Genomic DNA, 18,116 nt, shown 5'->3' with positions numbered 1-18,116 from the left:
TAGATCACTAAATTTTGGAGTGGTTTGCTATGCAGCCCTGAATAATTGATATAAAGTAAGAAAAAATGATCACAAGGCACATAGGCCTATAGAATCTAACATGATTTTCCCAAGAGTAATCAGCTAAAGAAGGACAAAAAGCCAACTCCCCCTGAATTCTCATCGAGGACTGAAGCAGAGTGCAAAAGCAAAAACACTCTGAGTGCAAAATCCTGTGGCTGAATAGGACTCAACTTAATCAATACAAGAGATGACCTAAGTTGGTGGTACACATTAGTCCTCTCATTCAGTAATAAATCCACAGTGATCCAGAATGTGCAAAGGTTCATGTAACAGCCCCAATTTGAGATATTCAAATCAATTTGCTAATTTTTCAGTATTAAATTTTTGAAAATACTATCTGTATATTACATTTCAGAAACCAATATAATGGGGATATAGAAGCTGAGCCTCCCTTAGAAATGCTTTACCTGAGATATAGTTTAATGATACAGCTTCTGACTATACTGGGAGCATCAATCATTGAACAGCATTTCTTTCTTTTGTCAAACTGAATGATAAGCAATTATTCGTGTGGTTACTATTGATCAGTAGAATATACAAACTTGCAGGGTAAATTCTAATGATTTAATTTCTGAAAAAAATGGTTTATGAATATGAATTTTAGGCTTTTCTTCCCAGAAAATAAATCATATTTTTAAGATGTTACAAAATTTTAAATAGCCCCATTTCTTTTTCTCTACTTTACTCTCACCTCCCACATTTTTTCTCAGCCCATGAGATCTCATGCTGGCCTGAGTTCCTTTTGCTATTTCACAATTTTCTCAATTCCCCAGAAAAGCAATATTTGAATAACAAAACGAATAATGCAAGTATGTCTTCTCAGATATACCCCCCGAAGGATTCCATGTCCCCAAATCACTCAACTCCTTTCCCAAATCAACATGCTCACTCTGAATACAGCTGATCAGCTAGTTATTAGAAAGAAAGCTTAAACATAAAATGATTAACTTACATACAACTTTAAATCTCTGACAGACATAGAGATGGATGGTTTTGAAAAAGATGAGAGGAAGGCCTTCAAGATGGGAAGGAAGAGGATCAAGTCGAAGATCAGAGAACCACACTGGCAACACAGAAGGGTGTGTGTAGGAGTCAGGGGCAGCCCCTGAGAAGGGACAAGGCTACTCAAGGTTCACATTAACAGGAATGGGACCTATGCTGTAAATCTTTCATCCACCTTTCTCTGGAAACCTTCAGTAATTTCTGCACTGCTAACTAAAATTCCTAAGAGCAACTCTTTCTGGTGATGGAAAAAGTGATAAATCTGTCTCAAAGTTGATCGAGGCTCAAAATAAACGCTACTCCTAAACTCAGCTGACTTTGGGATTATACTCTTTTTACACAGAAAAGTTGCCGCTAGAAGAGGTCACTCTTCTTGCATAAGAGGGAGAGCAGTGATACTAACATTTTTGTCTCTGAAAGCTCTTTCTTAAACATACTGAGAAGGATGGTACAATGCCCAGAGGGATTCTGCATCAGGGTACCCTGGAGAGAATGGATTTTCAACAGAATCTATACATTTCAAACAACAATACAATGTTTCCATGGAGGGCACAGAATATTCTGCAACAATGTGATTTATGCGCCTCTCTTACTTTTTTGACATTTGTTTCAGAGAAATTGCCTGAATACATTCTATTTTTCTGCAAAATGTGGATAACATATGTTGGAAAAGTAAAAAACAGTGTGATTATTTTCTGTGTTCTCCTATCATTTGGATATTATTTATTAGTCTCTTTACATCTTTTCTTTACTGTTCTTTAGAATTCTTCAAACGACTAGGCTCATATAAGGTTGCTTAACTTGGAAAAAGCAGAATTACTCCAGAGGACATTCTGCTGAGTTCAAAATATTCAATTAGAAAAAGAAAAGCATCAGATAATTTAATCCCATCTACAATTATTACAGTAAATAATTTAGTAAAAGCTGCTATCAAACAGTTTCCACCTATCAAATTATTGTAATATATTTTATAAATAAGTTACTCCCCTGAACTTTTAGCTTCTTTATTAATGTCTATACATTCAGACAGGAAACAGGCAGTTGGGTCATCCAAAGTGTGTCTAAATAAGAGTTTAATATGTAGTATAAAAAATATTCAATACAACAGATAAGTTGTAGTCATAGTTTCTCAAGAGGCATCATTCACATTTTGTAAGGAACAGCTCTTCCTTTTTGTGGGACATCCGATATCTCTGATCCCCTCCTATTAAATGCCAAAGCATCAACCTATTATTGTGACAACCAAAAACGCTTCCTCACACTTCCAAATGTCCCCTGAGGAGTAATAACACCCAGTCCCCCGGTTAAGAACTACTAGATTCACTTTATGATTCAGGAAAGAAAACATCATTTATAAAACTAAAACCACTGAAACCTCTACTTAACTTGGAAACCATAATAATCTGCTTTGGCGACTGTAGCTTTAGCAGTACTATAACAAGTTTTATGGTCTAGTGTGTATTTATAGTATAGCTGTGCTAAACACTTTTGAAGTAGTGAGAAATTTGCATTTGCGATAATGCAGAAAGCTTACAGAAAAAACATGCTTAAGTCTAGTACCTACATCATGGTCTGCACATGAATCAATTGGCCCCAGGTACAGTTCTTTTTTACACTGCAAAATCCCCTTTCTTTTTAGAAAAAGAATATTTAAATGATAGTGAACAGACTAAGCTAATTCATCCCACTCGGTACACCACATTTGTGGACAAGAGAAAAACAAATATTTTAATAGATTTGTCTAAAGCTATTCTTATCACTAAAATATGTACACTTGAATACTTAGCTACACCAATATTTTATTAGATATTTCCTTTTTGTTAAATTGTGGGGAAAGAAAGAAATGGGAATACAGAGGAGTTAGTAATGGGATAAGAGGGAAAAAAATCTTCTCAATTCTCAGTTACTCTAGAAAACAGTGTTCATAATATTTGGGGTTTAAGAATCTGATTTCAAAAAATATTTTTTTTAACGTTTATTTATTTTTGAGACAGAGAGAGACAGAGCATGAATGGGGGAGGGTCAGAGAGAGGGAGACACAGAATCTGAAACAGGCTCCAGGCTCTGAGCTGTCAGCACAGAGTCTGACGCGGGGCTCGAACTCATGGACCGCGAGATCATGACCCGAGCCTAAGTCAGCCGCTCAACCGACTGAGCCACCCAGGCGCCCCTCAAAAAAAATATTTTTTTTAATGAGGGAACAGATGGGGGGCACCAGGGTGGCTCAGTCAGTTGAGCATCTGGCTTTGGCTCAGGTCATGATCTCATGGTTTGTGGGTTCGATCCCCACATCGGGCTCTGTGCTGAAGGCTCAGAGCCTGGAGCCTGCTTTGGATTCTGGGTCTCCCTCTCTCGCTGCCCCTCTCCCTGCCTCTCTCTCTCAAATAGATAAACATTAAAAAAAACTGTTTTTAAAAATGAGGGAACAGATGCATGCTTTTTAATAGCTCTGAGTCAAAGAGAACCTTCCTCTGTGAACCTTAGGGTCATAATGCAGAATAAAGTAAAGATGTTTCAATTAACAACTGTTTGTCATATGCCCATTAAATGCAAGGAAGGACTATATTGTAAGAAGACCTTAATCATAGGTACTTCCCTGACACCAGTTTAATCATATGACCCTGTCACTCTCCCAGAGAGGGAAAGAGAAAAATACTGCTACTGAAGTCTGTAGACTGCATTAGACCTTTCTTGTACCAAATATTTTACATATATATTTCCTAACCTAGGTGTTATAACATTTCAGCATCATCTCCACTTCACCAATGATAAAACTGGGTCTTAATAATGTCAGACTATCCATAAGTGTCATTAAAACAATATTAAAAAAAACGATGATTAATGAGATATACAGAAAGGTCAGTTAAACTCATGCTTCTTTCAAATTCTTTAGAATTCGAAGGTACTATTGTTGGGTAACTTCAAAATGGGTAGCAGAAAAACATAAGGGAGAAAATATGTTCTATTTGTCATTTCCTATCTTCTCCAAAAAGACATTCAGCACCTGGAGGCAGCTTACTATATACTCATCATCACTCTCATTCATTCATTCATTCATTCATTCAATAATGTATCTACGAGGGTGCCTGGGTGGCTCAGTCAGTTAAGCATCCAAGTTCAGCTCAGGTCAGGATCTCACAGTTCATGGGTTTGAGCTCTGCATCGGGTTCTGTGCTGACAGCTCAGAGCCTGGAGCCTGTTTCAGATTCTGTGTCTTCTTCTCTCTCTGTCCCTTCCCCACTGACACTCTGTCTCTCAAAAATAAACATTAAAAAATTTTAAAACAAAATAAATGTATCTCTACCTACAACAAATTTCATCAAGTTATTTTGTTCTATCACACAATTTTCAAAATGGTAAAGGTATATAATTTACAGTGTTGGAATAACAAATATATAGCAACATTTAGTGAAAAAATGTTAACTCTACATCATATGTGTATCCTACTAATATGAAATATAAAATTTTAGAAAGTAAATTAAGTAGAATAAAAAATAAAGACCATATTGTGCATTACAGCAAACAATCACAATAGATATTCCTACATAAATTTGACTTTCATTTATACAGATGAATCCTTGTCTTAGCAACTTCAATTTTTGACATAGTGAACAATTATAATTTCACATACATTCAACACTGTTGGGGCTTTTTATTTTTATTTTTTTGTTTGTTTTAGAGAGAGAGAGAGAGAGAGGGAGAGAGAGAGAGAGAGAGAGAGAGAGAGAGAGAGAGAGAGAGAGAGAGAGACTGATACCCAAGCAGGATCCACACTTAGCACAGAGTCCAATGCAGGGACTGGATCCCAGGACCCTGGGATCATGACCTGAGTCGGATGTTCAACCAACTGAGGCATCCAGGCGCCCCTTTTTAAAAAAAAATTGAAATGTTTATTTTTGAGAGAGAGAGAGAGAGAGAGAGAGAGCGCATGAGCAGAGGAGGGGCAGAGAGAGGGAGACACAGAATCCAAAGCAGGCTCCAGGCTCTGCACTGTCAGCACAGAGCTCCAAGTGGGGCTCAAACTCACAAAGGGCAAGATTACGATATGAGCCAAACTCAGAGACTTAACCAGCATGGACCCTCTTTTTTAAATAATGAGCATGTTATACACATTACTGTCATTATTTTATGTTTCAATGCTTAACTTTTATTTAACACATATATGATATTCAATATAGTATAAAATATGAATTTCATACTCTGAGGAATTTAGTTACTAAAAATTATTGTTATACTGATTACATGTCTCATTTTATTGTACCATAGATATAATGAAATAGTATTTCTTATTCTAATAAAATACAATAAAAACTGATCCTTCTTTGTGTCACTATTGTTTTTTGAAGTCTCCTTATAAACTTACCCTATGAACAAGAATAATATGTCATCAAGACGTGCTCCAATAAAGATATGGCAATTCTGGTAACATCTAAAACTTTTATTGTACTGTACAGATTAAAATTCACTCCCACACATATCTCTTTTAATATACATACCAATTGTTACATAGATATTATTAACATCCCCATTTTATAGGTGAAAGTATGGAGGCTTAAGGAAGTTGTCTGCCTTGTGTCAAATCATGTCACTAATTAAGGAAGTTAGATACTATTCATTTTTCTTCAGTGCTTTTAATCACATTAAATGGATACCTCTATTCAACATATGGACTTAATTTTCTATGAAAATAAGATTCTAATTTCTCATCCCACACTCATCACAAATTGAATATATCCTTTCAATATACCAGGAAAAATCTATGTTTTAGTCTGTATATATTCATGATGTATATAGTAAACATCCTAATTATGAACATGACTTCCATAAATGGTAAGTCCTCACCTCAAGTCACTATAATCCTTTCTTAATGCCAATATAAAAAATTACTCTATACTATAAATTATGAAAAAGGTGTCAGAGAGATTCCAAACCAACAATGAGAGAAATATTAGAAGGAAAAGGGAAAGGTAGAAGGGAGAGGCAGAGAAACAGAAAACAAACATCCATCAGTAGTCATATGAATTATTTGCTTAGTTACTACGAAAGTAATAATTACACTGTAACTCCATGGGAACAATGGTAATTTCACAGTAGCCCACATTACTGTTATCGTCCTATATCCTGATAACTGTGAAATTAATTTGTGGCACTACTGCAAGTGTCGGCCATAAGCTGTTCCCTTGGTAACAGTATTATGCTATCATAGAGAAGGAATGTTTGGCAGTAAAATGGGCAGCAGCAAGCTGATTATACAGGGAAAAGCTTCCATCTAAATACACATAGCATAGCAATCACACTTGGAAAAACTACATGGCTTACCAAAAGAGTTCTCTCTGTTCACTGTCCATTATATGTTGACTGTAGTAGTTCAAGTGAATAACAAGTAATGATCAAATTACCAGCTTATATTTAGCCACAGGGCCTTCTTATCTTTTAAAAAAAAATGCAAGGAGAGAGTACAAAAATGTAATACATTTATTTTGCTCTCTTTCTTGCTTCCTCCCCTGAAATTATTACTATGCCATTAGAAGTCACACACACACACACACACACACATGCACGCAGGTGCATGTGCGCACGCACACAGACACACACACACACACCCACACACCCACACACACACACACGCTTCATTGAAAACCATGCATGTAGCCAATAGCTAGGCAACCTGTAGGCATAAACAAAGATATCAGGCATATTTTTAAAACAATTTTGCTTAAGGAAATTGCTTAAGAAGGAAGATATTACATCTGCAGGCTACTACCTTCAAAGTCACAGAAGGAAAAGTTGAACATTTGGCCAAAAGGATAGTAGCTCAGCTTTCTACTTGTTCTTTTTTAGCATGAAATATTCAAGATAGCATACACCAAACGGAAGAGCATAACTATATGACATCATAAGAAGCCCTGAATTAGAAGTGTGTATTTATATTTAAAAAGCCATGTATTCCCAGGCTTTCTATGGTTTAACAACCTAGAGGCAGAGACCAGCTTCTCCCCCTCACCCCTTCTTTCATGACATCAGCCGGGCTGCGTATCATTCCAGGATGATCATGAATTGGCTGGGCATTCTGTTTAGATTAGCTAGTATTTATGTGTTTATGTTAAACCAGGCATCATAAGACTGGCACTATTTTGTCATATTTCAGATAGAAAATTCAGATATGAACTCTTCAGAATTCAGTAAATCTTTGCTTTTAAATCTATTTTTGCTTTTGAAATGATCAAACCATAGAGTAATAATTGCATCTTAAGATTTATGATAAGCTTTTTATGTAAGTAATAATTTTGTTATACATTCAATGCAAAGTTAATAGTTACTTGAAGGTTTTTTATTTGGCACCAATTCCTGTCGACCAAAACAACTAACCTCAGGGACTATTTAATAGGTTCTGACAAGTTTAGAAGAAGAGTTAAATCACAGCCAGATATTTATTGATCTTACCTGGCTCCTATCCATCAATCCATTTTCCCCCAAGTACCTGGCACATAGTAGGCTTTTAATATTTGCTGAATAATTGAATAAATATTTTCAAAATTCTTATTTGAGCATATGCCCAGTAAGGACATAGTCCTAACCTCTATTTAGAGTCCTACTCTGACATCGACTTCTTCAGTATTATTTTCCTAACTTAGATTTCTGGATATTCTCTCTTCAATGGTCTTGGAAAAGACCACTAAGAATGTGATTTACAGGATATTATTTTCTTTTATTTCTATGACTAAATCACACACAGACTAACCAGAAACTAAGCTTTTAAAAAACCATGATTTAAGAGAATTCTCTATGACAATAAGATGCATGGTTAAATAATTTTGCTATTATGAATTTATTGCTTACTTGGTGTATGACCATGAACAAGTTTGTTAACCAATTTGAATCTCAGCGTCTTCATACATAAAATGGTTATAACAACAGTACCTGTCTCACGGGATTGTTATTGGAAAGAAACAAGATAATCCGTTCAAAGTATTTGCTTTTGCAAAGTATTGGAAAAAAAGATATCATTAGTTAACAATATTTGTTACTGCTATAATTTATTAAATAAATAGATTAAAGGTACTTAAGACTTATTTACTTCAGTGATTAAATTTTTCACCTGCCATATAATGTAGGTTACATATGTTCAAAAACCTCTGCTAAATCATTTATGTACTAGGAAGTAAAGGAGATATTTTTAAAGGATAGACTTTGCTGTCAGAGAAAAGTATAAGTTTCAGCTTTGTCATTTAAGAGAGTTCCCATCTACAAATTATTAAAAATTCTGAATCTTAATTTTCCATCTGTAAAAAACAACAGAGATTAACAGTGTCTATTTGCTTTTATTATCATTAATATGAAATTCATATTCCTTCCCATGGCAAACAGACCCTATCTTGCCTCAGAACTCATCTTCCTCCATGAAGCTTCACCCATGTTGCCTTCATCAGAGTCCTCAAACATGCCCAGCTTGTTCCCCTGTCAAGGTAGGCCTGAAACTTCATGCACTTTACCACAGTGGTATACTTCCCCTCACCCACGGAAAGAAAGCAACATGGAAGTGCAGAGGATTTATACAATGATTAGTCAAACACATTTCATCAACTAAGAATAACAGGTTAACATGAAGTTTGTAACTTTGAATAACTTGAGTCTTTCTTAGGTAACTCTAATGATTATCCTAGCCTTGCAATATAATGTGGCCCTGATCTGTGTAACCAATCAGCAAATTCTCAAGGAAGTTACTGAGTATATGACAAGTAATTTCTAAAGGCACATTTATATGCACATGAATAAGATCTCAACCTAAAAAAAAGAAAAAAAATCACCTTCTCAAAGTCCATGTTAGTTATCTGAAATAACAAAGGTGAAGCACAAACTATGTCATCCATCATAACATGAAACAAACATGTGTTGCTACACTGTGATTTTGGTCTTTATCCCGGTGTGACCCATTTCTTGAGATTGTTACCTCAAGATGCTCTCCCATGGAGTTTGCACTGAGTATACTTTAATCCAGTTTCTTAAAAATCCATCACAAATTACTAGGGTCTCAATGACTTATCAAAACTCATGTTTCAAAAATGATACCTAAGAAACATAATATTCAGTAAGTGAGAATAAAGTATTTTATACCTGCAGTGTGGAATTGTTCCATTGGAGGAAAGCAAGAAAAAAAGAAAAAAAAAAGTCCACATGCCAAGACCAGAACCTTGTGGTCAACCTAAAGTGTATTCCTTCTTAATTTACTAATTCAAACATCCCATGCTTCCAATGTGGATTTCTTAGCCACCCATTTTGCTTGCTCAGTTCCCCCATTAGTACTGGTCTTCATGCTCTTCAAGACCTCTGCTATATTCTGTGTTCCAAAGTAGTTAAATTGAATACACAAGAACTAGACTATCTAATGGTTCAAATTGCTGATCTGTTATTTATTATCTGTATAATCTTATGCATGGTTCTGTGTTAAGAATAACACCTGATATTTAAGTAATAATAAAGCCTACATCATAGGACTGTCACAAAAATTAAGTGAGTAAACAAATGAGAAGTATTTAGAAGAGTTCTTGGCATATGATAAGTAATAAATTATAGCCATTATTATTATTACTATTATTATTTCTTCCAATTTTTCTTTATCCATTCAGCCATCCCTGTTTTTACTTGGCTTAAACTCTATTTTTAATCATTTCAAAAAACTTTTTGTAAAAATGCCTAGACCCTTGTTACTTAGATCTTCCATCATGCCTCTCTTAGAAAATTCATACTCTGGATGAAAACACCCATGTTCACAGAGAAAACCCTACACACACACACACACACACACACACACACACACACACACAAAGCCCAGCATAATGATATAGCCAGTGTTACTGATCAGGTGAGCTGTCATGACTCCACATCAAGGAAACATATTCCTTTAGTTAACCTTCTACTATTCCATTCCATTCCAGCAGTATTAAATCTTCATCTTTCCGTATGATTTCCAAGCTATTCCTGTTCCATTCATTTATCTTCAGCAGTTTGCCTTCTTTCTTATTTTTGTGAAAAATAAAAACCTTTAGGTGGTGTTCCCTAACAGTGCTGTTACCACTTCTCTAAACCTATTTCTAATGATCGATCACTATCTTTTCTTCTGTGCTTCTGACCCTATTCTTATCAAAATGGAATTCCCACAAATGGAACTGGATTCCACTTCCTACCATCTCTAAAGTCATATGCTTTCAATATTTACTTCTTTTATTTCCTGGAACCTCCTTATTAGCATCTAATTATTTTAGGTTATTCCAATCTGATAACATTGCTCCCTGAATCTTCCCTCTCCTTCCTCCCGTGGATAGCCAAAAAATCAAAAGAAGTTTGTTGTCTATACTCATTGTGCCTATTTCCTTCCTGTCCATTGATTTATTCATATATTGCACAATCTAGCTTCAGCTCCTACTTCTCCATGGATATGGCTCATGTCAATTATGTCCATGTCATTGAATCCAGAGAATATTTGTTCAAATCTCTTATTTGATCTCTCAGAAGAACTCAATAAAGTTGGTTCCTCCCCATCTTAAAACATTCTTTTCTTTCACTTTAAAAACTTTCTATTTTTAGATAGAACGGTGGGTGGGAGATGGGTGAAATAAAGAGGATTAAGAGTACACTTATACTGATGAGCACTGAGAAATGTACAGAATTGTATAGAATTGTCGAATCATTATATTGTTGTTATCATTATATTATATTGTACACCTGAAATATGAGTATTAATTTATGAGTATTGGCATACTCTATATGCTAATTATACTTGAATTTTTAAAAATCTATTTTCCCAATGCTTATTTGTCCATTCCCCAGTCACCACTGTTTTTACTTGTATTTTCCCATTCTTTTCCTAAATGATTGTTAAATATTGGAGCATGCTCTTTTCATTTACTGTGCTCTTTTCTTTGTTCCATTTCACAGTCATTTTCATGCCTTCAATTACATCTCCATACCTATCTAATTGGTCCAGCATTCTCAGATTTCCACACCACAGCCCATCTTTGGGCTTGTGTGTCAAATATAATTATTAAATCTATTCATCCATGCAGCCATTCAACAAATGCTTACTAAACACGTGCCATGTCCCAGGAACGGTTCTATATCCTAGAGATATACAGTGAGCAAACACACAACTTTCTGCTTTCATAGAGCTTTATTCTATTGAGAGAGATGCATTAAAGATTATAAACAAAAAATATATAGCAAATTAGATAGATATGAGTTCTCAGCAGAAAAAATAAATTAGGAAAGATGGATAAGAAATACTGATGATGCTGGGGTGCCTGGGTCTGACTCCTGATTTCAGCTCAGGTCATGATCTCACAGTTCATGGGATTTGAGCCCTGTGTTGGGCTCCATGCTGATGCTTAGAGCCTGTTGGGATTCTCTTTTTCTCTGTCTTTGCCTCTCCCCTCCTCAAAACAAACATTTTTAAAAATTTTAAAAATATTTCAAACAAAAAAATGTTGATGATAAAAGTTAGGTGACTTTTACATAGTAACCAAGGAAGGCCTCTCTAGGAGGTAACATTTGCAAGAACTGAAGATGGAGAGGATGCAATGCATGTCGATATATAGGGGTAAAAGGAACAACAAACACAAAGGACACTTTTTTCTCAGATTCCTCCTTTTTCTCATGTTCTGTGAAATTTGTTTTTATGGTTTGCCTCTTATTGAATTTTCAGTCATGTACAGGAACTATTCGCTGCATAGTAGGTTTTTTTTTTCTTACTCCTTTTCTTAATTGTTTACTTTCTAATAAGTGACAAACATGATTTATTTTATTATTTGACTAGTAGTATCTCATCGTCATGCAAGCAGATTCTCTTTTAATTTCTTTGAGAAGCAGGATATAAATGATAAATAATAAATCAGATTAAAATACATCAGTATGTCAGTTGAGCTTTTACTTCGTTAAGGGTACTATGCCTAATAGAAAAAGAGATGCAAAGAAGCCAGATTGTGGTGGGTTGAGGTATGACTGGGAGGTAAAGGCATGGAATTATACTGTTTAGACTACACACTCCAAAAGCTTGGCAGTGAAACGCTTTCCAGATAAATTTGTAGTTGGATACTGCACAATTATATCCATTGGCTTTTAGTGAATTTTTTCTGGCTTTTAAAACTCTTTAATTATGAACATATGAACATAAGCCTTAATTAAGACAAATCTTTCTTTTGACTGAATAAGAACTACCAATAGGGCAAGACTAAAAGTTTCTGTCAGAACCATTTTAGTCTCCCCATTTAGCGACTATACACTGTGCCATTCTATCAGGAACTGTTAAGCATGTTCTCACACGTTAGAGCTGTTGCTGCTCAAATAAGAACTTAGGCCTTGTACAAGAAATACACAAGGAACCACTGAGTCAGAAGCAATCTCTGCCACTCAAAGTACCATTTATCCTTTGGATGTCCCACTTATATTACCTCAGAAATTTCTGTTATCAAAAATCCTGACTGTATTGTTTCAAGACTCACTTTCTGACACCCTAGCTTCTGGAATCTTCTCTTTGGTGTAGTTGTCTGAGCTCCCCTACTTATCCTTTTTATCTTGGCCAAACTTTCTAAAACCTAGACCTCTTACCATTAAAAATATAGATGTTTTAAATTTCTACAAATCCATATAATGAACATATTTTCCCTCTTATGTTGCAGTCCAAGGTATGGTCCCCAAATGATTTCAGGTTATTTTTCAAAAGTTCTACTAGATCCTATATCGGTTTGTGTTACAGTTGTTGTTGTTGTTGTTAATTTATACCACCAGTAACATTTTTTCCTCAAATTGAACTGAACTGGCTCATCAAAGACAGTCAAGTAAATAGACATCTATAAAAATCTCAGACAGGCAAAAGAAGCATTTAAATGATTCAAAGTTTTGTTCTTACATGTCTTCAACATACAAGTTTATTAATCTTTTCAAATAAACACATTATTTTCTCAAACCGAAGATATGAAATTATTGCAATAAAAGCAATTAAATATATTAAATGTTGTATAATTGTCTCATTTATATGGCTAAGGTTATTAGCTTATATATGATGTCTTTAAAATAACTCCCATTTGCAGTTACATTTCAAACTGCAGATTTGACGCGCCAGCCAGGAGGAATGCCACAATCCCTGCTGTGCTAAACTTACTGAAACAAATAGAAAAAAATACTTTATTGTGTTTTGTTCCTGTTTTACTATTTTGTAATTGGACTACCCTACAGGAAATACTCTTCTTTATAATATATCACTGAGTTACTATAATAATCTTGTTTCATGCTCTTCCTTTATAGATAACATAAGAATTTCTGAATTATTATTTTACATTCAGGCTAAAAATAGTAGGACAAAAACAACTTAAAAGACATTAATCAAAAAGGTGTTTTGTAACTGCTTATAATGGCAACTGCTCCTAATAACATGACTGAATATACATTTTTGACAATGGAAATATGGGCTCACATACTTATACCAAAATATCTACAAAACTACACAAAAATGGAGAGATGAAAAGCATTTTGAAAAAAATGTGTTTAATTTCTTTTAAATGATAGCAACATATATCCTACTATTTAAAGATGATCAAGTTGTTGGGTTTTTTTTTCTTTTGATTGTTAAATAAAATGTGTCTTAAAAACGAAGTCTTCTTCTACACAAAGTAGCCTTGAAATTTATATATGGAGACTGTCATTTAGGGTTATACGTAACACTGTTTATATATTATCATGTGTTCCATGGTTAATTTTGCCAAGATTAAAAAAAAACCTTTATGAAAGTGCTGATATTTTCATTGAAGAATTAAAAGTGATCTCTAGAAAATACTTGAAAAGCCCACCCCACCTCTCCCTGGATGCCACATGTTAAGATCATCTTTAAAGTGAAAATAACTTTCAATGAAGTTTGTCACTGCAGTAATAAAATTCATTTAAATGGTTTTTAAGCTGGAGTAGCTTTATGAACAATTGTGCTAAGTAGCAATAAAAGTTCATTTCTAGTGAGTAATGAAAAGTCTTATCACATTTTATTTAGAAAAAGAAAATTTGTTAATGTTAAATGTCATTTTCTTAATCTTAATTCTCATTTAATGCAGACATCTTTTGGAGGGAAGTATATATAATGGGATGTAAGATCCAATTTGGAACTTCATATAAATAACACCTGTTAAGTACTATCAGCATTAACTGAGATCAGCTTAGAAGGATACCAAAAGATTTTATTTCACATGAAGACACATACAATTTCTTTAGAAATAGGCACACTTGTGAATATTACTATAACCAAAAGTGGAAAGAAATTAAACAATTTTGTAAATTATATCCTATGGTATGATATCCTAAAACTCATTATTTGTGAGAATTTTAACACCCTATACAAATTCATTAGGAAAAATACATAAATGCATTTATTTCATAAAACTTTAATTAGACACATCCTAAATGTATCTTTGACATTATCTATCCCTACAGAATCTCATTGATATTTATTTTCCTACACCAAAGTCTAAGTCATTTGATTGGGTTCACCCAGGTATAGCACACTCCTTGATACAGAACTCTCTCCTGAGAAAAGAAGAGGGAATTAGAGAAATTAAAAGACAACAGGTTGCATATTTTAGTTGTAAAAAACCAACACATTAGGAAAAGTAAGCACTTAAGTGGTCATATAAAAGGCCCAATTAAAACTAATTTAGCTTTGTCTCTTAGGATTTTAAACCTATACTTCTGAGCATTGAACTGAGTCGACAAGACCAAGTTATCCTTAATTATTCGTTGTTTGACTTGACCAATTAATTCCTATCAAAGCAGTGAATTATTTCACTTACACGTGAGGTAACCTGAACATATACTATTTTGGTTTTGAAAAAGACAAATACTAATTAGACATTTGATAAAATATTTTGTTAAAACAAGCAATGACCTTGTTCTATTTCTATTCATTTAAATAAAATATAAAGTTTTTTTGAAAAATAACACTCATAGAGGCTAAGGAGCTTATTACTAAAAATTACAGACAGTCCTAGTGATAGAGTCAAAACTGGAACCCTGGGAATGTAGGAGACCTACTGAAAGGTGAAGCAATATATTTTGATTTTGAGCAGATGAGTTTCAGGTTCCTGATGAACATTCAAATGTCAATTAAGCCTTAGAACCACGGCTCTGGGGTTCAAGAGAGTGATGTGGCAGATTACACAGATTTAAGGAGACAGTAATATGCAGACTGTGAATAAAGGCAAAGAAAGTAGATTATATCACTAAAGGCATAAGTGGAGTGAGAAGAGGAACAGGGATGAAAGTTTCTTCATATTTTAGAGAAAATAATGGAGGCAGTGGATTAAATATTCTACTTGAAATGAACCAAATAAAAATCAATTATTCAAAAAACAGATTTGTTTTCTTTAAAGTTACAATGACATGTAATTGCTTATATTTACTCAGGATATAACTCATTACCAAAACAATGTGTTAAGGCAGACAGAGAACCTGAACTTCTAAGCAGAATGTAGGTCACAGAAGGCCAATCAAAGCTCCCACTGCCAAAAATTAGAAAAAGCTAGATAAGCCATAAGTATTGTATTTTTAGAGGCATCAGAGATCTGAGAAAGAAAAACAACAACAACAACAACAACAACAACAACAACAACAACAACAACAAAAATTACACAGCCTAAAGTTCCTGAGAAGTGAGAATATTCTCAAAATGAGTTGAGGAGAAATCATCAGTTTGGTTTTCTAAGAAACTGCCAACCTACCTCCCATGTGGCTGTATTATTTCACAGTCTCATCAGTAATGAATGAGAGATCCTTTTGTTCCACATCTTTAACAGCATTTAGTGTTGTCAGTGTCTTCAGTTTTTGAAACATATATATTCTAACAGGTGTCATGGTATTTAATATTATTAATTTGCCATTTGCTAATTACGCATGATATTGAGCATCTTTCTACATCCTTATTTTCCATTTGTGCATCTTCTTTGGTGAGTTGTATATTCAGATCTTTTGCCAATTTTTTAGTAAGGTTATTTTCTTATCATTGAGCTTTAAGAGAAAATTCTATGTTTTGAATAACAGTCCTTCATCAAATATGTCTTTTGAAAAATTCTTTTTTCCTAATATGTGGCTTGTCTTCTCATCCTGTTGGTAGTGTCCTTCATAGAGCAGAAGTTTTTAATGTTAATATGGTGCAGATTATCAATTTTTATTTCAGGAACCATGCCTTTTGATTGTATCTAAAATTCATGCTAACTCAAGATCATGCAGGTTTTCTCCTATATTGTCTTCTGGGAATTTTCTAGTTTTGCTTTGACATTTAAGTCTATGATCTATTTTGAGTTAATTTTTGTGAAAGGTGTAAGGTCTATGTTTAGATTTTTTTTTTTTTGCATGTGGGTGTCCAGTTGTTTCAGCCCCATTTCATGAAAGATTATCGCTTCTCTACTGTACTGCCTTTACTCCTCTGTCAAAGATCAATTTACTATATTTGTGTGGGTCTATATCTGAACAAACTGTTCTGCCCGGTTGATTTGTCTATTCTTTAGCCAATATACCACCTTGATTATTATATCTTTATAAAATGTCTTAAGGTGGGGTAGTGTCATTTCTCTGACATACTGTACTGCCTATTCTGACTCTTTTACCTCTCCGTATTAGTTGTAGAATCAGTTTGTGGATAACCAAAAATATCTTCCTGGGCTTTTGATCAGGATTGTGTTGAATATAAAGATCAAGTTGGAACGAAATGACATCTGAACAATATTGAGTCTTCCTACCTAGTAAAATGGAATATCTATGTATTTATTTATTTTCATTAGTTTTATAGTTTTCCTGTACATATTTTGTTAGATTTATACCCACATATTTCAGTTTTTGGATGCTAATGTAAATGGTAATTTTTTTAAATTTCAAATCCTAATCATTCATTGCTGATATTAGGAAAACAACAGATTTTTACACATTAACCTTGTATCTTACAACCTTAATATAATTGCCTATTAATTTCAGCAGGAGCTTTTTAATCTTTTTTTCATATTTTCTATAAACAATCATGCCATCTGTAAACAAATACAGTTTTATTTCTCCTTTCTTAACCAGTATACCTTTTATTTCCTTTCATGATCTTATTGCATTAGCTAGGATTCTAGTAGGATATTAAAATGGAACATTAAGGGGCACCTGGGTGGCTCAGTCAGCTAAGCATCCGACTCCGGCTCAGGTCATGATCTCCTGGTTCACGAGTTCAAGCCCAGTGTCAGGCTCTCTGCTGACAGCTCAGAGCCTGGAGCCTGCCTCGGATTCTGTGTCTCCCTCTCTCTCTCTGTCCCTTCCTCACTCATGCTCTGCTTCTCTCTCTCTCTCTCTCTCAAAAATAAATTAAAACATTAAAAAAAAAAAATTAAATGTAATGTTAAGACTGAACAGCCTTTCCTTACTCCTGATCCTGTTAAAACATTTTTTTAATTAGGGCTTTTAATCTTTTTATTATTTAAAATGATGATTTATACATCCAAAATCATTTTTCAATTATGGTAAAAATGGTAAGGGCAATTAGTCTTATGATAAACTGCGAAACTGTCTTCTAAAGTGGCTGTAAACTTTCCTCTAAATTATGCTATACTTGCATCTGTATAATTTTGATGTTTTTATTTAAAATAAAATTAAATACTAAGTTAAATATTAAATATTTAATATTACTTTTTAAATTAAATATTAAATTTAATATTAAATTAAAATTTTTATTTTATTGATGTATTATTCAGTTCAAAATATTTTTTTAATATCCCTGTGATTTCTTCTCTGACCAATGGTTATTTTGAAATTTATTGTTTAGGGGCGCCTGGGTGGCGCAGTCGGTTAAGCGTCCGACTTCAGCCAGGTCACGATCTCGCGGTCCGTGAGTTCGAGCCCCGCGTCAGGCTCTGGGCTGATGGCTCGGAGCCTGGAGCCTGTTTCCGATTCTGTGTCTCCCTCTCTCTCTGCCCCTCCCCCGTTCATGCTCTGTCTCTCTCTGTCCCAAAAATAAAAAAATAAAAATAAAAATAAAAATAAAAAAA

General features: G+C 34.2%; 1 protein-coding gene and 1 long non-coding RNA gene across 2 annotated transcripts in view; both read right to left on the bottom strand.

Annotated features, from left to right (window-relative positions):
• DPYD (dihydropyrimidine dehydrogenase) overlaps positions 1-18,116 on the bottom strand; it is an 863,407-nt gene that overhangs the window by 711,962 nt on the left and 133,329 nt on the right. The gene's annotated exons all lie outside the window — the stretch shown is intronic.
• On the bottom strand, positions 370-17,762 carry LOC131492091 (uncharacterized). The gene is made up of 2 exons (XR_009251845.1): positions 15,696-17,762; positions 370-15,662 (listed from the first exon to the last, which is right to left on the bottom strand). It is a non-coding gene; the product is annotated as an uncharacterized LOC131492091 (long non-coding RNA).

This window comes from Neofelis nebulosa, chromosome 2 (genome assembly GCF_028018385.1).
Source record: "Neofelis nebulosa isolate mNeoNeb1 chromosome 2, mNeoNeb1.pri, whole genome shotgun sequence".
Classification (NCBI taxonomy): domain Eukaryota; kingdom Metazoa; phylum Chordata; class Mammalia; order Carnivora; family Felidae; genus Neofelis; species Neofelis nebulosa.
This window is presented reverse-complemented; position numbering and strand designations above follow the sequence as displayed.